The sequence below is a fragment of the Lactuca virosa genome, chromosome 8 (assembly GCF_052849685.1).
Source record: "Lactuca virosa cultivar CGN04683 chromosome 8, Lactuca_virosa_CGN04683_v6, whole genome shotgun sequence".
NCBI classification, from domain to species: Eukaryota; Viridiplantae; Streptophyta; class Magnoliopsida; order Asterales; family Asteraceae; genus Lactuca; species Lactuca virosa.
Window position 1 is genome coordinate 255,332,138 of NC_136433.1, and position 19,118 is coordinate 255,351,255.

The 19,118-nt window shown below is 39.2% G+C and overlaps 1 pseudogene; it reads right to left on the reverse strand.

Annotated features, from left to right (window-relative positions):
- Positions 1 to 13,626: 13,626 nt before the first annotated feature.
- LOC145133041 (auxin-responsive protein SAUR23 pseudogene) lies at positions 13,627 to 14,311 on the reverse strand (annotated as a pseudogene).
- Between the last annotated feature and the right edge of the window lie 4,807 nt (positions 14,312 to 19,118).

Below are 19,118 nucleotides of genomic sequence, written 5' to 3' on the forward strand. Positions count from 1 at the left end.
CAGCCAGGAGGCAACGTGGTGCTTCGGGCAGTAGTTGTGATTTGAGTTTTCATGTGGGAGTAGAGTAACTGTTCGATCGGGAAATGCTAAGTCACTCGCAGTGGGATTAAATAATCTCAGAGTAATTGATTTGATCCTGTTGTGCAACTCTCGTCTGAGTCTAACCGTTACAGGAATAAATCTTCTACTCGAAGGATTATCAGAGCCTTCTATCAAGTATAAGTGTTCTGTAGCGGTATATGGTCAGTGACATTGTTCCCTTGGAAATAGCGATGTGATCAGGGATTGGAAGCATTTTTTTGGAATGAAACTCTATGTGGTTGGTATGGTGGCGGTTCAGTGTGGGAAGTCTGACAGGGAGTCAGACCATTGAGACTGTAGGTTTCGGATTTCAGGTGAGGAGGATTGTTCTTTATTCAAGAAATTGAGGATTTGTTCTTCACCGGGCTCGAAGAAACATTCTAAAGATGGTTTCGATAGAGTTGGATAGGTCGTTGTGTGATCAGAGTTGGAAGTGTTATGTTTGGTCTGTTATTCATTGAGCGTTTGCCATAGAGTTGCTTAAGCATGGGCGGTCTGTCGGGGGGGGGGGGGTTAGACCATTATAGATTCTAGATCTCAGAAAGGTAGAAGTTGTTGCAGGGACTGAAGGTTTGATTGTTGTCCTCGGGATGGAAGTTTCGGTTTGTGTTTTGGTTGTCTTGGGAAGATCGTTCTACGCACAGAATTTTTGGTTGTGTTCCTTAGGTTGTTTGTTTTGATATAAGTGTTATAAGGAGCGATTTCGAGGACGAAATCTAATTTAAGTGGGGGAGAATTGTAACACCCGAAATCTAGAAGGTTAATTGTTGAAATTAAGCCAATTCTGGGGTTAAACTGAGCGAGTTGGAGAATCCAAATCGGCGTGTTGAAGATGGAAGAATTGTGGGATTTAATGGGTCAACTCGACGAGTTGAAGTGGAACATCCCAAAAATACAGTCTAAAAATTTCGTTTTAAGTCATTAATAAAACCATAATTATCATTCTACATGTAAAAATCATAAATTGTATATCTCAAGAATATCATAACATCTGTCAATCTATCAGAGTATAAACATCTCAGGCTGAACAAATCGTGTGTGCACTGCAATCATCCCGAGCTCCTCTTTTGAAAATCGAAGTACCTGAAACCAAAACTGTAAGCACTAAGCTTAGTGAGTCTCCCCAAACTACCAAATACCATACACATAACATGCAACTAGGAGATACGGGCCCCGCCCACTCTCATGGAGATTCGGGCCCCGCCCACACTCCGCTGACTAGGAGATACGGGCCCCGTCCACAATCCGCTGTCTAGGAGATTCGGGCCCCACCCAGACTCCGCTGTCTAGGAGATTCGGGCCCCGCCCATACTCCGCTGTCTACAAGATTGGGGCCCCGCCCACACTCCGCTGTCTACGAGATTCGGGCCCCGCCCACACTCGACTACTCTGAGATTCGGGCCCAGCCCACATTTAGCTACTGACACGCATACATGTATCACACAGACAACAAGTATCTCTAACTCTATCAAACAGGCACATAACTCAACTCAAATAATACTACAAGATTCGGGCCCCGCCCACACTCGACTACTATGAGATTCGGGCCCCGCCCACACTCGAATAATAATAAGATACGGGCCCTGCCCACACTCACATGCATAAACAACCACATACATGTATCACACAGACAACAAGTATAGCAATCCAACAATCTGACTGATATCTATACTCTGGTAATAATGAGATACATGCCCCGCCCACACTCCATGTTCCTATCAAGAACATATAAACTGCACGGGTCGGTATATGTACCTTAGACCCGTTCCTACTGGAAGAGGACTCACCTCACACTGTTGAATTCCCGCTGACAAAACCCCAGCTGCTGGATGACAGATTCCCGAATCTCTTAACATCAAAATAACACCAAATTAATAATTGGGTCCCCAACACATATCCATAATCCATGTGTGGGGTAAAAGACTACTTTACCCCTAAATTAGCTTGACTCAAGACCAAGCCCAATCCGAAGGCCCAAAAGTCTAATAGTGAACCAAGGCCCAACTATGGCCCAATATCCAAATTGGGCCCAAACCTCTACATGGTCTTGCCTTAAGGCCCAACCATTTATTCTTGGTCCAACACTTGGCATTCTAATGGCCCAATATCATATAACCATCAAGGCCCAAACTATGGCCCATCTATGGCCCAATTTTCCAAATTGAGCCCAAACCCTCATACGGGCCTTACCCTGAAGCCCACCTAAATGTTCTAGTCCATATGATCATTCTTGGATGGCCCATTATTGGCCCAATTACTAAAACCCAATAGAAAGGCCCAAATCAAGGCCCAAGTGAAATTAGGGTTTCACATGAAATGACAATTAGGGTTAATTAGAAACACCTAACCCATTAAGGACTTAATACATTAAGTCCATCAATCTACCAGGTCAAGCATACAGTGTAAATGGGCATAATTCAAATTTCAATTCCAATGGCCCATAACGTGGGTCCCGATAGGTCCAAACCAACAAACCCAAAATTAGGGTTTTCTAAACCCTATTTAGGGTTTCTAGCCCAATCACGAGCCAGCCCAGTCCAAGATTAAACAATTGGGCCAATTAGGGTTCTATTAGGCCGGGCACCACCCACAGCCACCTCGGGCGGTGGTGACCGGCGGCGGCGGCCACAAAAACACACACACACAACCTCATAAAAATCGGAAACAACAATAACACACGAACACACACCTATATATACACCCACAACCACCTCCCACGGTGGCTGGTGGTGGCGGAATACGGCAGAAACGGCAGCCACCATGGTTGGCTGCCATGTTGGTGCACCTTGCTTCCAGCCAATGTCCTTCGCACTTCCAAGCAACATCACACGAAAAAAACGACATGCAATGGCCACTCTCAGCCACCAACTTGGTGGCTGACACCGTAGAGGTTGAAAAAAATGGCGGCCTAAGCCAGCAGCAATAGCAACGACCAATGTTGGGCACACAAGGAAGGATAGAGAGCTTACCGAGAGCTTCCGGCGGTGGAACGGCCTGAAAACGAGAAGCGAATGGGGTGGTCGCAGCGGGAAATACAGATCACGTCTTCAATGGAGGAGGGCAGCGGAAGCCGATTATTGGCGTATTTGTGCTGCTCCTCGTCGCTGGCGGCAATTTCTTCGGCGGTTTGGTTGCGGTGGACTCCAGCTTCGACGACAAGGAGGCGGCGGGTAGAGGAGCTCCACGTATGGCGGCGGCTTAATTGCTTAGGGTTAGGGTTTCATGTCTCCAAAGATACGGGAGGGAGTAGTGACGGGTTAAAGTCCCGATTCCAACAACTTTTGCACAATTAACAAGACTAGTCCCTCCCCACTGGATCTTTTCTAAATTAAGCCCGATATTTACTCTTCTTACCCTTGCTCCCATCATTATTTTCATATTAAGTCCTAATAATTACCAAACATACCCCCACTTCTCAAAATCCTTTTCAAATTAAATCTGTAATTTACTAAACAGCCCTCAGATCTCAAAATCCTTTCATAATGGTCCAATACTTACTAACCACCCCTTGTCTTCTAAAAATGTTTACAAAATAGTCCCGAAATTACACTTTAACTCCCGAATAATCCCATTTATTAAATAAACGTGATGTTACATGAAGTGCCTTAACTCGGCGAGTTGGACGCTGATTAGGAAACCCTAATATTAGGGTTTTGCATCCTATTTAAACACCTTAGGTTTCAGGTTTTGGCCTCATTCCCAGCCTCCATAGGCCTTAACCCTAATCTCGAAACCCTAGAGCCTCCTTGAGTGTTGTGAGCTCATTGTGGGTGTGTTTTGGTGTGTTTGAAGCTCATTGCAGGAAAACAAGCTTGGTGCAAGGTGGTGGTTCAAGTAGGAGCTTTGAGATCTTGATTATCTGCTCCATTTCCAACACATTTCGGGTACAAAGTTCTAACCTTGCTTATTATGTGCTTAGATCTCTTCTTGCGTTAAATTGTATGCTATTAGCCATGGATGGGTGGTTGTTGGGGAAATAGAATTCTCAAGTGTTTGTCCTTTTAGATGTATGATCTTCATGATCTCTTTTGGCATAAAGGTGCCAACTTTATGGGTTTAAGGGGTTCATGCATTCATTAAGTCTCTTATTAAGCCCTTTTTGAGCTTTTGAGCTCCTCCTAGTCATGCTTAAGTGTAAAGTTGGAAACTTTACGTGGCAATCTAGCCTTATGGGGTCAGATCTGAATTTTGGGGTTGTGTCTTTGATGATTGAGTGCTTAATGATTAATCCCTCATCATTTTAAGCCTAGGGTTTGGGTTTTGAACCCATTTTGCTCGTTCTTAGGGGTAAAGTTGGAAACTTTACCCTTCTAAATGACATTTCAGTTGATATCTGAGTTGTGAATCTCTTTAATTCATTAGTGTTGGCTTTATGAATTAAGAGGTTGGGTTACCGGTGAACTCAACGAGTTCATGGGCAAACTCGGCGAGTTGGCTCAGTTTTTCCCGACTTTGCAGATCAAGGTAGAAACTTGACGAGTTGAAGGACAACTCGGCGAGTTGGGTCAACTTGGACCGTTGACTTTGACTTTCGATTTATATCCTTCAGCAAGTTTTCCCAAGGGGTACTTGTGTTAATGTGACATTGTAATTAAGGGTGGGCTTAGGATAAGGCCCACATGGGGTTGGGCCCAATTTGGAAAATGGGCCATAAGTGGGCTTTTATGGACCTAGTAGTTTCTGGCATGTTAGGCTTGAGTTATTAATGGGCCATCGGGATGCAAAGTGTTGGACTAGAACGAATGGTTGGGCCTTAAGGCAAGGTTATGTATGGGGTTTGGGCCCAATTTGGAAAATTAGGCCATTGGTTGATTAGTGGGCCTTTGGTCTTTCAGATTGTAGTTTGGGTCATAATTTTTTAATAAGGTTAGGTTAGGGGTAAAATGGTCTTTTTACCCCAGGTAAGAAGTTGTGGTTATGGATTGGAACCTAATTGTTAACTGGGTGTTGTTCTGATCTGTCAGTTCAGAGGTGTCGTCAGGCAGCAGCTAGGGGTTTCTTTCAGTGTGCTTCTGCATTGGAGGTGAGTTTCCTTACCGAGTTTAGTGGGTCGAAGGAACCAAGGCCGGCCCATGTTTATATTATGTTGTTAGTATGCTAGTTGTCTTTTTGACTCTTGGATGTGCTTGTGTTTATATGTCTTCCGAGCTAAGGCCCGATGTCGGGCAGGGCCTGATGGATATTTGTATGCTATGTATCTCTATAATTATTGCATGTGTATGTGTTTATTTGATATATGTTATTGTACGCTGGGCGGGGCCCATTTTAACGAGCTCAGCTCGATGCCGGGCGGGTCCCGATGCCGGATGGGGTCCGATGTCGGGCGGGGCCCGATGACGGGCGGGGCACACTATATGTTTATTGTATGCTTCTTGTATGGTATATGCTATTTCGGGAGCTCAATAAGATTTGTGCTTACGGTTTTCAGTTTATGTTTTAGGTACTCCAGTTTTCAAATGAAAGAGCTCGGGATGATCGTAGTGCATACACTCGTGTTTTCCGTAATATGTGATCTTTGGGAATGAACTCTGATAATTGTTTTATTTGAAATGCTTTTCAATGTTTGGACAAAGTTTACAATAGTGTTTACACTATAATAAAAAGGAAATTTTTATCCTTGGTTTTTGGGATGTTACAGATTTGTTGGGGAAGTTTAGTCAGAGAGTCATAGGTAGCACGAAGATGGTGCTTCGGACTACCGAGTTGATTCAACAAGTGCGTGGGAGATTGCAGACTGTGCAGAGTTAGGAGAAGATTTATGATGATATGCGTCGATCAGAATCGGAGTTTCAGGTCAGAGATATGGTACTCCTGAAGGTGTCACCTTGGAAAGGTGTCATCCGGTTCCGGAAGCGGGGCAAGATGTTCCCCAGATATATCGGTCCTTTCATGGTTATTGCCCAGTGGGCAGGGTTGCATACCGTTTGGAGCTACCCGAGGAGCTCAGTTAGATTCACAACACTTTTCACGTCTCTCAGCTGCAGAAGTGTTTGGTTTATAAATCTGTAGTGTGGTCATTGGAGGACATTCAGGTGGACGAGCACCTGAACTATATAGAGAGATAGGTTGCAATCCTCGATAGGAAGATGAAGACTCTACAAAACAAGGTGGTGGGTTTGGTGAAGGTGCAGTGGCAACACTGGAAGGGTCTGGAGTGGACATGGGAACCTGAGGAAGAGATAAGAGAGCACTACCTAGAGTTATTTGCAGTGGTGGACTTCGAGGACAAAGTCTGATTCAAGTGGGGGAGAGTTGTAACATCCGTTTTCCTAGGTACTTTCATTTTCAGCTCAAAAATCTCAAATCTAGAAAAACTAGTCGTTAGGCACGGCGTACACTTTGTGTACGTTAGGTGTAAGTCATTAAGGAATAATGGGTACTTCATTGAGTATGTTGGGCGTACATAAGGAGTACGCATGGCGTATTCATGCAGATCCCAAAACCCTAAATTTTAGGGTTGAGACCCTATTTAAACACCCTAAATCACTTGAGGCCTCTTCATGTTCAACTTCCAGTCTCCCCAAAGCAGTCGTTTCGAACCCCTAGCTACGTTTTGAAGATCTTGAGCATTTAAATTGAGTTTTTGTGTGTTTTGTGAAGAAGGAATCCTTTAAATGAGCACTGGTGAGCTTGGAGCTTGAAGATCCAAAATTTGCATCCTATTTGCAAGCCTCAGAAGGTATACAACTTAAACCTTTATGATTCCTTGGTTAGATATAAGTTAGCATTGATATTTTCATTATTTTGGTCCCATGGTTTTGGTTCTTGTGAGTAAAAGCTAGTCTATAGTTTAGGATTGTCATATCTTGTCATTTCTGAGGATTCTAAGTCATAAAAATGGGATCTTGATGGTTGCTTTTCAACCATGCAAGGGTTTGAAGTCAATAAAGGGTGATTTGGATCTATGGCTTGATTTTATGCTTTAATAAGCCATGCAAAAGCTTAAAGTCGACGACTTTATCAGTTAAGACCTTCCATAGATTAAGATTTGTGAGTTGGACGTTTAGTCTTTAGGTATTTATAACTTAAAAGTGGATTTTGGCAATAGTGGGATTACGCAGTGCGTAACCCTGGAGTACACAGCATGTAACGGGACTTGCCACATTTTCTATTCTGTGGAAACTTAGTATGTACGGCATAGAAATGGAGTACGCATCGCATACTCCCAAAAGAAGAAATGGATTATTTTAGGACTTTGGGCAATGTTTGGTTGGTTTTAGCTTTGAAAGGGTAAAATGGTCTTTTACTCTTAAAAAGAGAAAGTTTTTTTAGACTCTTTATTATGATTATTACCCTAATTATTAATTAGTGTTGGTTTTCCTATATATATATATATATATATATATATATATATATATATATATATATATATATATATATATATATATATATATATATATATATATATATATAGTGTGAGGAGATTCTTGAACCAGCAACGCGGGTGTGAGAGTTATCTGTTATCGATTGAGGTGAGTTTTCTCACTATACTGTAGGACACTAGGTGTCATATGTGCTTGGTGTCTTTTTGAATCTAGATGTATGCCTAAATGTATGTATGTTATATGTATGTGGGATGAAATAGACCCGGGGCTGAAATAGACCCGTTCGGTTCAAAAACACCGATTGAGTCGGAAGGGACTCTGCGTGATATAGACACGGGGATGAAATAGACATGTTCGGTTGAAAAACATTATTGAGTTGAAAAGGAATCTGGGGTTAAATAGACATGGGGGTGAAATAGACCTCTTCAGTTGAAAAATACCGATTGAGTCTGAAGGGACTCGGAGGTGAAATAGACCCGAGGTTGAAATTGACCTGTTATAGCCTTGTGTTGATATGTATGTATGGTATGCGGTATTTTGGGGAACTCATTAGGCTTTGTGCTTACGGTTTATGTTTAAAATGTTTTTCAGGTACTTCTCGTTCGAAGGAGAAGGCCCCGGCATGATCGCACAGCATGCACCAGTGTTCTATATTTTATGATTTTGGAAATGTACTCTAATAACTATTTTCTACATTGTCACACTTTGATGGTTTTAAAATGAATGATTGATGGTTTTAGTTGATTTAAAAACAAAAACTTTTACTGAGTATTTATGGGACTTTACATAATGAGTATGACATATCACCCTCAAATGGTCGGGTAGATTAGAAGGACCATTTAAATACTCGAAGACATTATATGTGCACATGTCATTAATTTTGGAGGTAATTTAGATGTTCATCTACCTTTGGTAGAATTTGCTTATCATAACAACTATCAGTCTAGCATTAAAATGGCACCCTATGAGGCGTTGTATGGAACTCCATGTAGAACTCCTAAATATTTGACAGAGGTTGGAGAAAAGCCTCTGGCTAGACCATATATTGTGGAAAAGACCGAAACAAAGATTAAATTAATATGGGAGCATAAGTGAGTGGTGCGAAAGCATCACGCACAGTATGCTAATAAAAGACGAAGACCAATGGAATTTAAAGTGGGAGACATGGTGATGTTAAATGTGTTTCCTTGGAAAGGTGTTATGCATTTCGGTGAGAAAGTAAAGTTGAGTGCATGATTTATTGGACCTTTTCAAATTCTGCAATGGTTTGGAAAAGTTGCTTATCGACTCGATTTTCCAATCGAACTCCAAGGTATACACAATGTTTTTCACGTTTCATATTTAACAAATACATTATTCGATAAGACGCAAGAGGTTTAAATGATGGAAATTGAGGTGGATGAAAAGTTGCGGTATTAGAACCAATCAGAAAAGATTTTGGAGCACAAGGTGAAAAAGCTACGAAATAAGGAGATTATGCTTGTAAAGGTGTAGTGGCAACATCATAGAGGTTCAGATATAACTTGGAAGTCATAGGATGATTTTAGGTCTTAACATCCATATGTTTTCTAATGCTACTAGAAACTAGAACATGAAATTTCAGGGACAAAATCTTTTGAAGGAGGTGATAACTTGTAATACCTATTTTCAATTAATATGTAATATAAACTTGGTATGCGTGTTATATTATTAATTTGATGATATCTCGTATAACAAGACTTGTTGTTACATAAGAACAATGAGTACAATTTATGGTTGGAAAGTAGCTTTTCATTTTTTACTTGTGACAGATGGAGAACTAACAAGAGGTGAAGTTGAATTAAAAGGACCACCGCCGCCCGACACTAGGAATGTCGTGGTGCGACTTTGCGGGCAATATAAAAATGAATAGCTCGACATTGTGGGTCATTTTGGTCGACTTCTCCCTCTTAAACACATACCAAAGGTGCAATTACACCCACTGACTTCAAGGAAGAGCCTGGAGAAAGAAGATTTCAAGTTCATATGCATTATTCTTTTGAATCAATGTAAGAAATCATGATCCTAACATCTATTTCTTCATTTTATGGTGAAATGTTGTGGTTTTGGTGAAACTAAGGGGAAATTCAAAAATATTTGATAGAGATGATCTTCATATGAATTGTAAGAACTTCTATAACTCAAGTAACATATATGCATGTAATATTTATGATGAATAAAAGAAGGAAATTGATGAACCCAATGTGGTAATCTTTTGCATGTATGGATTAAGATCATGAATTGATGAATTAGGTGATTTTAAGCTATTGAAAGTCATTATAATGACTGAATGAAGGAATTATTGAGAAGTTTAAGGGCTAAATGGAATCAAAACTGAACAGGTAAAGGTTTTGTGTTTGTCATCTTCAAGGGACAACAGTTAAAGGCACGTAGCGCGAACGACCACAAGGTGAGTAACTTTATATGCATAAAATGTTATGATGATGATAATTTGTATGACTGTATGCTTAGACTATGGGTGTTAGTTGTTATAATTGAAATGGTTATTGAAAAAAAACACTTCTGAATATTACATGTGGAACGATGGGAAACTGGTGAATATTACATGTGAAATACTTAGACATTTGTGAATGATACAAGTGAAATGTTTAGACGGTTGTGAATGATATAAGTGGAATGTTTAGATTCTTGTGAATATTACAAGTGGAATGTTTAGACGTTTTGGATGTTAAAAGTAGTATATTTATACTATATTTAAATTGATCACTTTGGTGTTGTTATTAATCAAACCAAATTATGAGTTATGTGTTTGTTCCATTGTTACACACTAAGCTTTTTAGCTTACAGTTGATTGTTGTTATTGGTTACAAGACCTAGTAATGTGGATAAAGGGAAAGGTGCCTTGGAGTGATCGTGATATTTATGCTTTTTCTCTTAAAACATTGTAAACCCACTTCGTCCTTAGCTGTATTTTGTATGTTTTGGATTTATGATAATTACTTGTAATGATGGTTTAATGTAAACGTATACCTTATTTTTCCTTAAAATGATGAATTTGTTTTAGTGTACTTTATGTTGAATGACCAACTGTTACATAAGCATCTGTAAAAGTAATTGTACATATAGTAAAAACTTCACCTTCATTAGAGTTATCTTGAGCCACAACAACATTGTTATTACTGATTGATCCAACATGGTGATCCCCTTTGTTCAATTGTGGACAACCTATTCTGTAGTGCCTCCTTTCCTTGTAGTTATAACATCTAATCTTAGTCGAAAGTTTAAATTTGGAACATGACTTCCCTCTGCTATGGCCACCTCTCTTACTTGTTCTTCCATTTCCTACGAATAAACCGGAACTATAACCAGCTTCCCTAACTGATACCTTTCATTTCACTTATTTGGACAACAAATAATCCTTCAAATCATTCATAGTAATCGTTTCCCTACCATACAACATGGTATCAATGAAATTCATATAAAAATTCAGCAATGAAGATAAGAGGATAAGGGCCTCATCTTTATCTTCACTTTACACATCAATACGTTGTAAATCAAAGATGATGCGACTAAATCTATCTAGATGATCTTTCGCATGGTAATTTTTGGATATCCTAAGAGTATGCAAATGTTGTTTCTGATATAGTCTATCCGTGAGAGAATTATTATGATACTTGTCACAAATTTTCTCCCTTGTTTGATCCACAACATCTCACAGTCCTACGTCTGTCAAACTCCACAAGATGGAAATATGCACTTTTTCCCGAATATCCACCTTCTTCTCATTAGCCATTTCTTTTGGCAATTTCGCTTCTTTTTTTGTTACAACCGCACAAACTTGTTGAACCATAAATGTCCTCATCTCCCCCTTCCAAAAAGTGAAGTCATTTGAACAATTGGATTTCTACAAAATCAAACATGAGGGTCGACATCTTCAAACAAAAAAAAAACAAACTGTAGGTAAGATAGCAGTTTTTATGAATCAGCCATTACTTGTCAAGAATCAAAGGAAATATGATGTTACTTGCCAAGCTCATATACCACTTGTTAGGAAGTAAAGTGGATAACTTACAAAAAAAACATACATACGAAGACATGGTATTTCCATGGTCCGGTCAAGGTGACCTACGTCCACATACATGAGGGAGTATTCTTATTCAAGAATTCTCAAACAGAGATTACAAGTACAACCCAACAGAGATTTTATCTACTCGCTAAGATTCAAGATACAAGACAATAAAAATGATTGCCACAAGGATCCATATTCATAGATTGAGGATTAGACCTAACACCCTAATGGGTCAGGCATATTAATTCTAAGACCCGAACAGATATGAACCAATCACATCACGCCATACAATCACCTATCAAGACTTCCACCTTAACGAATGTGCATGGCCACCAACCATGAACATGGGACGACATCACCATGCATGTAACACCTTATCACCATGAGTATATTTAGAACCAAGTAGTACTTCTATTCCAAGAGAACACCTTTACATCAAGAAAGAACCTTTAGTCCATGAGAGCATCTTCTAGAGGAACCATCGTATTTATACTCCTAGAGCGTATTCTCCAACACCAACGCTTTCATTAAGAGCGTACCCAGTGCGAGTAGGGGCGTCTTCAACGTATTGAGCGTATTCTCATTAAGCATAATCAACAACATCGTTTTCTTGATGCTTAACATACCAACAGATTCACCTCCAGATAACGCCTTCAAAGAAGGTCATAACGCATTCATGTAAGTGTCTAGTGCATTCCGACAATGCCGTAGCGCATTTTGATACTCCAGAATGCTCCTTCATAATTCTTCATCAGAATGCTCCACCTTATGTTAGAATGCTCCGATCAGGTAACCGGTCTAATAACCGGATAAATTTGTGTCTGAAATACCATATTCCGGATGATTTGGCCATTTAAAAAATAAATTAACATTTGATAAGGATTGTTTTAATCCATATCCCTACTTTTAGTTTACAAATTTTTCTAAAGAATATCTTGACATAATGAGCCTATAAAAAACTCTTCTTAAATAGTAACACCATTTCCAAAAATAACCGCATAACCACTGATTTCTAAAAGATAGTAGAATTTTCGAAGGTACCATTCTAGATGTTATTTTCGAACAAGACGTTTTCGAAAATGTAGTTGTTTTGAAGTGTTGCCCTCAATTTAAGGTGATTTAGTTTTCATTCATAACCACGACTTTAAAAAAAAATTCTTTGAAAATCATATAGATATGTTAAGCTGAGTTTTTCCTTAAGAACATCTTGAAACATATAAGACTCTGAAAAACTGTTTTTATAGAATTGTTTTACCCAATTCAAAGTTCGTTATTCTTTCTCTATAGTTTTTGACAAAAAAATATAGCCCTTTATGTTAACGGACTCCCACCAACAACAAGACTTAAAGGTCCAACATAATCTTTTTGTCGGCGTTCTTTGCCAATCTAGGCATTGGAATTATATTTTGTCAAAAGACCGACTCATCCAAACTATGTCCGTCTGTGAAGATGTTCTTATTCATTTGCGGAATCCATAAGATGTTGGATAAACAATAATGATTTTTCTATCTCTTGTTTCGATAGTCTTTCGGGTGAAAGTGTATTGGAGATTAATCTTTAATTTGAATGGATAGTCTTTCGGGTGAAAGTGTATTGGAGATTAATCTTTAATTTGAATGGTTATTAAAGTTGAGAAAATGGTGTCTAAATCACCAAATACATCTCCTAAAAAAACAATGTCGATTGGATGAAGCTAGAAACAAGTAATCAAAAGCGGGTGGCCCTTATTTGATCCTCAACATCCTCCGTTTAAGCCTCCAAGTCTCACGATTCCTTAAATTTCGCACATTATTTATGTTTGTTTTATTGAGAATATCAGTTTTCATGAATTTGTGAATAAGAGGACTAGAACCCTCAACTTTTGGATGAGGAGCATCTGATCGTTCAACTCCCGATACCGCTTAATTAGGTGACTTTTAGTGTCTCAATTTGCAACTTTCCAAAACTTGGTATATGTATCAAATTTAACTCCTATATAAATCGTCTATATAAATGGATTTTAATTTTTATAAGCATTTCAAAGACAATCTTGGAATCAATCATAATTATTCCTTTTGAATACCTTTTTGTTTTATTTATGCGTCAATAATAAAGCTCAGTAGAGAAAATATTCTCAATGTAACAACCATAATTCTTTACTAATTTCTCACTGTCTCTTTTTATACGAATATTTTAGCAATGGATTCGCTACTATTCTTGCACAGATAATCACTTTATTATTCAATTTTTCTATATTAATCAATATACTCACTTTTCCTTGTATACGGAAAGGGATTGGACTGAAAACAAGAAAACTAAGCTTATATCTTTTGTCAAATCTATGATAAAAAACTTATAGATGACTACGCCAAAACGCAATGCTCCTGAGTCCTGACCTACAAGTATTGGGAGGGAATGTTTGTCTCTCTAAAATGGTGACAAATGCATCTCCACATTTACCAAAATATTTGGAGGACACGTCAATAGTTCGGCATATGGAATCATGAAACATGCAATCGAGAAGTAAGATCTATAAACGCTTCTTCTTCGCAATGAATGGTTAGGCCTCCCATTGGATGGTCAAACCCAAACTCATCTTCAGATTTATGCAATAGATCTTGAAATTGAGGCTGTTCCAAGAACGATATCGGAACCACGAATCTTGTCTTCTGAATCTCTCCCACGTACACGGCCATATACCCCTTTGGGACATCTGAAAGGCTTCGACTGCAAACTGACTGTAATCTGCTAAACTGTTTTGCATTGGCAATCAAAGATGGAAGTCGAATGATGCCCATCTTGAATATTTGACACAGAAATTATCGATTGGTTTCTTTCCTTTTAAAACTGAAAAATTATTGTTGAGCTTAGTATTCGAAGGCGGCCTGACACTTGTATTTATAGAGAAGTGGTTTGAATAATAGGATACCAAACATGGAAATTTGTTTGAGTAATCATGTTGTGGGTTCCACCAAATGTGAAACCTAACGTGGCTTTGCTCATCTTTTTTGAATTTTAAAAAATCTTGTTTTATTAGTGTACGCTGGACCTCAACATTTTTTATTTGATCAACTTAATTGTTAAAACACTTGCAATAACGAACTTGATGTTCATGTATCTCTGTTAAATTAATTCAGATTCCAACATAAAGACTTTTGAGATGATTCTAAGTTTCAATGACGCTGTGTTTCTATCAATTTTTTGGAGTGTAATGAACATTGAAGAAAATAAATTAATAACCTTATATTTTTTTTAGAACGGCAACTATATAACCACTAGCGAGAACCTAAGGAACAAAACAAAAAGGAGATTACAAAGAATTAATAGAGAGGATGGGTTATGTAACCAACCCACCCAATTTAGTTTAGTGCTCCTACTCCTATTACTAACCCATATAAAGGATTGGGTAGTAATTTTATCAAACAACTCATGTTTAAACAACTTGTGAGTATTAAAAATAACAAGAGTTTCTAAAACCCCAAATGAACCACCAAAAAGTGAAAAAAGTGGCCTCCAAATAATCTTTCATCGTGGAGTTAGCCTTCAAAACCAAGAACCAATCAGACCAATGCTGGAAAGAATCACCAGGAGCTCTTGAAATGTCCCGCCAATGACAAAACAAGTTTAAAAGCTCCCGTGCAAGCGAGCACCGAAAGAAAAAATGAGAAGAAGAATATGTGGCACTTTCACAAATCGGACACATAATAGAAGGAATCTCCAAGCTACAAACTGAAAGATTTAATTGGAAGGGTAATCTAACAAGAATTAAACGCCAAATAAAAACATTGACCTTGATTGGAACCAAATGGTTCCAGCAAGTCTGAATAGGGATCGCAGACAGCAAAACCTTGTCAATGTAAAAGCGAGACGAAGAAACAGAAAAATCGCTAGAGCCCTGTAATGTCCACGACCACCTATCAAACACAATAGAATGTATTAACCGAGTCATATCAGTCCACTGTTGACTCATTGATTTAGTTTAGCATGAACAGTTGACTCCTTGTCATTATCTAAAGAGAACACCCGATGGAATCTGGTTCGGAAAATCGAATCACCTAACCATAAGTCGGACCAGAAAGAAGTAGAAACACCATTGCCAATATGTTTGTGACAACAGTTCATAAGATCAACACCCTTGTCACGCAAATCTTTAAAAGTCTTCAAGATGGAACCCCAAGGACAGCCGGAGACCCGGCAAGGCCGAGAATAGCCAAGTAAACTCGAGACACCATGAATCGCTACAATGGTTTTTGCCCATAGAGCAGTAGGATTAGCACAGAAACGCCAAACCCATTTAAAAAGAAGTGCCCGATTTAGAGCAAATAAGTTGTTAATTCCATGACCACCACAATCCTTGCTAGCCATGACCTGCTTCCACCTGACCCATGTCATTTTCATCTCTTGTAAACTAGCTCCTAGAAAGAATTTGTTACGCAATGACTCTAAGTGTGAAAGAAACTTTGTTGGAGCTTTAAAAGTCGATATAAAATAAGCTGGGAGAGATCCCAAAACCAATTTCAAAAGGATCAATCTGCCACCAATAGAAATAGATTTTGTTTTCCATTTAGAAAGTTTGGTGGTAACTTTCCTCAGAACCTCAGACCAGGCATCAATACAGGACATATTACCTCCCATCGTGACAAGGTAAGGAAAAGGTGCCTTCGTAAAATCACATCCCATACTAGTCGCCACTTGGTCAACCAACGAAATCAGAACCCCAATACCAAGAATCTTACTCTTCTAAAGATTGATCTTCAAGCCATAAGCTAAATAAAAACACTAAAGAATAGAATTGATGTTTGACAGATTAGAATCTTTCCACTCGCCAATAAATATCGCATCTTCTGCATAAAAAAGATGTCAAATAATAATAGGATCATTCCTGCCAATCGAAATTCTAGAAAAAAAAAAGATTGTTGGACAGTGCATTCTGAAAAGCAATGTGTAATGTTTCCATCACTAGAATAAAGAGGAAAGGAGACAACAGATCACCCTGTCTCAAACCTCTATAAAATTGGAACTCTGGAGTGGCCAACCCATTCACTAGAACTGACTCATAGAAGATCTTAAACAACCTTGAATCCAGTTTCTCCAACGAGATTCGAAGCCGAACTTTCCCAGAACTCCATCCAAAGAATCCTGTCGAACTGTGTCATAAGTCTATTTGAAGTCAACTTTAAAAACGTTGCAAGACGACTTACACCATGAATAAACTTCATTAAGAATAAAAAGATCGTCTAAGATCTGACGACCCTTAATGAAAGTCGACTGCTCAATACTGACAAGATGATCAATCACCATAGCCATGAGATTAGCCAAAACTTTGCCAACAATCTTAACTGGCAGCCAATAAGGCTAATAGGCCGGAAATCCTTAACAAATATAGCATCATGAGTTTTTGGAATTAGAGCAATGAAAGAACGGTTACATCCTCTCGGGAATATCGATGATTGAAAGAACTCTAGGATAGCCGAGATCACCTCTTCTTGTAAAAGATACCAAAACTTGCAAAAAAAATCGAACGTAAAGCCGTCAGGGCCCACCGTTTTATTTGATCCACGGTCCCAAACAGCCCATTTAATTTCTTCATGAGTGACAGGCCTATCTAAATCAATACTCTGATCAGTCATGTAAGGATCAAGGTTCAGGTAATTACTCTTTTTCCCCTGAAATGAAATTTCTTTGCAAAAGGGCCCCAACGTACGATGGGCGTACAAAGGTGTACGCTTGGCGTACTGGGCGAAGTTGGTCGCGGGTGTGCACAACGTACGCTGGGTGTACCAAGCAGTACGCGGGGCATACGTGGATGAGGACTAAAACCATAATATTTGGGCTTGTGACCTATTTAAACGTCCTTAAGTCATTTGGACCTTACCCTAACCCGCCTCCATCACTCTCAAACGTCCCTAAAACCCTAAAATCCTTTGTTTTTGCCTCTTGAGCTTGTGAGTGCCTCAAATACCTCCTTTTTGGTGTTCTAGCAAGGAGAAGGAAGTGGAAGCAAGCCTTGGACGTAGAAAAGCTTTTGGATCCTGCATTTGGAGCTCATTGGGAAGCTTGTGGAGGTAAAAAGCTCAAACCTTGCCATCTATTTTTGCTAGTTTTGAGTTAGGGTTTTGTTATGAAGACCATTTTTGGTTTTTAGACCCTCTTTTGTGAGTTGTGCAACTCTAGCGGCTAGGATTGTTAGATCTAAGCTCCTTGAGAATGCTTGATGCATAAAGTTGCCATCTTGAAGGTTATATTGAGACCATGAATTAGTCTACGATCTCAAATGTGGTTTTAATGGGAGAAATGAAGTATTGGGGACCCATGTGGCATGCAAGGGCATAAAGTTGCCAACTTTATTCCCTAGGACATTTTAATAGACTCATATATGAAGTTAGACGTTGAAATCTTAAGCATTAAGCACTTAATAAACTTTTGTGCATGGGCTGGTTGTACGTTGGCTGTAAGGTCATGTACGCAGCGCGTACGGCCAAAGGGTCGAGTATGCTAAGCGTACATATGTGGTACGATCGGCGTACGCACCACAGGAGAGTTAGGCTTCGCTGGGCTTGCCTTATTCAGCCTTTGGGCCTTATTCAGCCTTGGGCCTGGTCCTATTCAGAGTTATTGGACTTTTGTTCTAGTTGGCGCACTGATGTCATGTTTGGGCCTTATTGGGCCATGTGGCCCATTGTAGTTTGGAGTTTGATCTTGGACCCATTAATGTATGTTAGACATTTAGGCTTTAATTGTGGGCCTTAGATTAAGATATTGGGCCTTTGTCTAAGTTGTGGCTCAATTCTAATTAGGGTGTTCTGTATTTTCAGTGTGAGATTTTCGGCTAGTAGTCGAGCAGCTTTTGTGTTCAGCAAACTGAGGTGAGTCTTCTCTCTATACCAATGGGTCGAAGGCACCAATGTCGGCCCATTACTTGATGTGAAATCTCTATAAATGATTATGCAATAGCCTATTATTTCTTGTGTCTTGATTTATGTGAAGACTGTGGCACCTGGTAAGACCATGAGGGGGAACCCATGGCACTTGGGTATAAGACCATGGGGGTAGCCCATGGCATCCCGGTTGAAGACCATGGAGGGAGTCCATGGCAGTTTTATGTGTATATGTGCATGACATTATATGATTATGTGATATGTGTATTTTAGGAAACTCACTAAGCGTGTGCTTCCGGTTTTGTTGGGTGTTTCAGGTACTTCTGGCTCTAAGGGCAAGGGCTCGGCTTGCTGGCGCAACATGCACTCTCCAGTACTCCGCACTAGCTGTATTGTATACTCTGATCTTTTTAAAAATATGTTATGTAATGGAATTTTGGATAACAAATATGAATGAGATTTCTAAGTATTAAATGAAAAATTTTACCTATGTTTTTGGGCTGTTAGAAGTTGTTATCAGAGCCTTGGTTTGAGCGATTTGGGTACACTCCCGGGTGTGTCAGAACTCAAACCCGAGGAAATGGTAAACGTTTTTTTTTCACATGAAACCAAAAGTTAAAGTTTTTCTTGAAAACATTATTCTTAAGTAAAAGGAGGAAAGTGCAACGTGCGTAATCGGCCGAGCTCAAGTAAGTATTCCCAATGTATTATCCATGCTGATTTATATTTAGAAATTGATGTTAAATTGATTATTTGCTAAGTGTATGCTTTCAAAATTGTATATGTCTAGGATTGCATAGCCCTATA